Below are 3973 nucleotides of genomic sequence, written 5' to 3'. Positions count from 1 at the left end.
GCTGAAAATATTTCAATACATTTTTAACTCACTTACCATGTAATTTAAGGTCCTTCCAATCTCGTTTTAACTCAGCTCAGAGTTTAGGCTTTAGGCACCAGTAGACCTGGTCCGAAATCCCTGCCCCAGTACTTATTGGCTAGGTGGTATCAGTCAAGGCACTTAACATCTCTAAGTATAACTTCCTGATTTATGTAAATGATAGAGCACAGGGTAGTACCAAGACTTCAAGACACATGTCAGATTCCTGGCACCTAGATAATGCTTAATAAATGTAGTTATGATGTAACCTTTATGGTCTCATTCTTCTACACCACTCACTATACACTCCAGACTCTAGTTGAACTGAACTGGCACTTGAGATACTCAGAAAGATCCACTTATAGATCCACTTATATATATGTCCTCTTATATATCCCAAGCTTTTGTTCATGCAACGTCTTTTACTCTAAAGCCTCTCTACCCATATCTTTTTTTTCCTCCACTCATATTTTAAACCTGGCAAAGTTCTGTTCATCCTAAGACACAGAAGTTTGCCATCTCTTTGAAGACAGCCTGATCTCTCTTGGTCCGTGGGACCAATCACCTCCACCTCTCTATTTCCTGCCCTTCTTCAATCCATTGGCATTTGTGCCTGTGTCAGACTTGATGTGTGAGCAAATTTCTTCTCACTAGTTGGTGAGTTTCTTGAGGCCAAGCCTGGTGTCTTCCTCATCATTGTTGCATCACTCCTAAGGACAAACTGGACTTGTGGTTGGTTCTCAGCAAATATTTGTGGAATTGATGGATATAATAGTATCTAAAGACAGAATGTTGATGCCACTGAGTGGCACTTCTCTTGTGGCCAAAAATCTAATCTAGTCATAATTTATAGTGCTTATTATTTCTACTATTATAAATATCTTGAATTCTCTTCCTTGAAGTGCAATTAGCTAAATATTCACCAATTATGACTTTCCTGGAGCTTTCTGAACAGGTGAATTCAATATTTTATTCAAATTTGCTTCCTCAAATCAATGCCCACATTAAAAATGTATATATGTAAGTGACTAAATAGTAGCATTCTTATGAACAATTTTATGACAAAAGTAAGTTGGATGGCAGAAGGATTTTGGTCAGAAAACACATTTTATAAGTAAGCTTCTAAGGGGTTATTTTAAACAACACTGAAGGGAAAAAATTATTTCAAACAGATGAAAAATACCTCTCCACTGTCCCTCTAATGGATGTACTTTAAAGAAAGCCAAAGGGAATTTTAAACTCTACATACATTTTATGAACATTCAAATGAATATCTATGACTAATCTCAAGTGTATTTGAATAAAAAATAGAACAATTTTGATGTTCCAAGTTGAATTATTAAGTAAAAATATTCAGTTATCAGATAGTTAATTAAGTGGAACTGACTGTATTCATTAAAATATTTGTTCCAAACAAATGTATTTAACATTCAGATATTATGCAGAATAGGTGACAATTACATATCTCCATGGAGATCAATAATGGGATTCAGATCATTGTGTAAAGAGTCTGCAAGTTTAATGCAGAGAGAATGTCATTATTATTTCTCTCTTAATGATGGTCATTATGCGCAAACACTGATTGAATTCCATTTGTTACCTGCATTTGAGCTGAGAGGAATAATTACAATTTAAGTGTCTCCATTAAAATTCATAAAAGAATATGAATGCAAAAATTATACTTGAAACTGACAAAATATACTTTGAAGATATAAATTGTGTTTTCTGATAGGCCTCTTAAAAGTATTAAAAATAGCTTCATTTTAATAAGATGACATATAAAGATCATGTGTTATCCTCACCTTTATGTTAATTTTAATGCTGCAATACATGACTAATAATAAAAAGTAAAGAAATTAACTTTTAAAAAGTAAAATCAATTAAACAGTATGCCAGTTATCACCCATAATTTGAAGATTGGGTCATAGTCATCCCTTTTTTAAAAAGTGTTTTTAATTGCCATACGATATTAAAATTATGTTCTATCATTCCATATATTGGGGATATCTTTCTACCACCCACTACTGTTAGTAGCTAATAGGTCCAAGATTTGGACTGATGCAAATGAAGTGTGCTGTGTTCTCTTGTTTGGGGGCATTTATTTATTTTGACTCATCATGCACCATTCAACACCTATAATTTCAGGTGCTAACAGTTACCACCTTATGGGCCACACCTACTCAGTGTTTTCAGTTGATTATCTTGCATTTTCCCTAGAGTGAAGGGCAACATACTAAGATGTCATATGGAGTACCACTGAGACTTAAAAGTCTTCCTTTCAGTGGCCTGAATGAGTACTCCAAGTCTGATGAAAGAAGTGTGAGTATTTAATGCTACAGAGGCCACAAGAGAAATGATGGCAATGGAGTCGTAAGGCATTTTTTGCTGCTCAAGTTTTAAGAAGCATCTGGAAGGAGAAAAAGAATGCTTTCTTTCCGTACCAGAGACTCTTCTCTAAGTCTATCAGGACTTCAAATTGCAGGGTCTTAAATTTAAGGGTGTTTGTATTACATAATCATATGATTTTTGATACCATTAAGCAAGAACAAAGAAGTCCTAGAATTTATGTGTGAGGAAGGCCTCTATACCTCACTGCATCCACTTTCATTGTTATACAGATGAGAAAACCAAGATCTACAGATGCTTACAATAAAACGTTTTCAGATGTTGGTGGTTGATGGAGAAACAGAACTCAGGGCCCTTGTCACTGACTACAACATTCTTCATAAGTAGTATTGTTGGGCATTACTATCCATCAGTATATTCATGTGGATTCATATATATTCATTTTTGTTTTATTTTATTCCATCATCCACATGTGGAATTTTTTTTAAAAAGCATCTGTTCCCTTAAAGTACCACTTTTTGAAAAACTAAAAGAAAAATGTTATTTGTGAGTATATTTATGATGGTTAAAATGGTCACAGATGTAATAAAAAGTGTCTGTGCTATAATTAAAAAAAAAACCTAAATTATATTTCCCTAAAGGCACGACTAGTTTTAGACTGCCTAATTAGGCAGATCCATAATTTCCTTGTCTCTGTAAGCCCAATCTTGCCAATTGATCACTTTGAGCTAAAACACAGAGATTAGAATTGCACTGGACAGTGTCTACTGGCTGGCTACAGCACTTGGCAGTTTTCCATGAGATCTGATTCTCTTGAATCAGGAGAAAAGACAGGGGAATAGTGGAAACTTAAAGAGGAGGACTGACAAGATTCCCATCAACTATGCCTCCTTGCTGAGATACCTACAACCATTAAGGAAAAGGGGGACGGGGAGGGAAGGGACAAAAGGAAGAAAAAAAGAGAGAGAGAGAGAGAAACAAAAAGAAATGAAAACGGTGGCCTTGGAGATCAATGGCTTCTTGCTGAAATAGCAGATAGGATCCAAACGTTTGCATTGCAGCCATCTTTATTTGCTCATTCTCCTTTAGAAACTAGAATCCTCAGCACAAAATAACCCTCTTCTGCAGACTTAAACAAAAGATCAAGATAGCGCATAACGCAACACAAGGACTAGTGGGAAGCATTAGAATTTAGTCTGACATAGATTAATAATTATCATGGCACTGTCATTCTAAAGGGGGGGTAAGGGGAAAAAAAAAAAGACCTTCATCCCTTTTAAAGAAATGAGTATACTTACCTTAAAGAAGTAGAACAATGTTTAATAGGCTAATATGCGAATGTAACCTAAGCTTTTGATTCTACCAGGTACCTACCAACAGCAGTTGGGATCAACTGGGATTAAATCGTAAGTACAAAAAAAGGATGAGGAAAACAGCTACCAATTGAATTTCTTAACTAGTTCTTGATTGACTTCACACTCTGCTATTTGAGCTGCCTTTCCTCGGGTATGCAAATCTCACTGGATGCGTAAGCGCAGTGCTTTCTAAATCTGTGGTAAAACTTGCAGCCATCATTTTTCCGGCATGTTCAAGCTAATCAGATGCT

The sequence above is a fragment of the Lutra lutra genome, chromosome 3 (assembly GCF_902655055.1).
Source record: "Lutra lutra chromosome 3, mLutLut1.2, whole genome shotgun sequence".
Classification (NCBI taxonomy): Eukaryota; Metazoa; Chordata; class Mammalia; order Carnivora; family Mustelidae; genus Lutra; species Lutra lutra.
Note: the sequence above shows the minus strand (reverse complement) of the source record.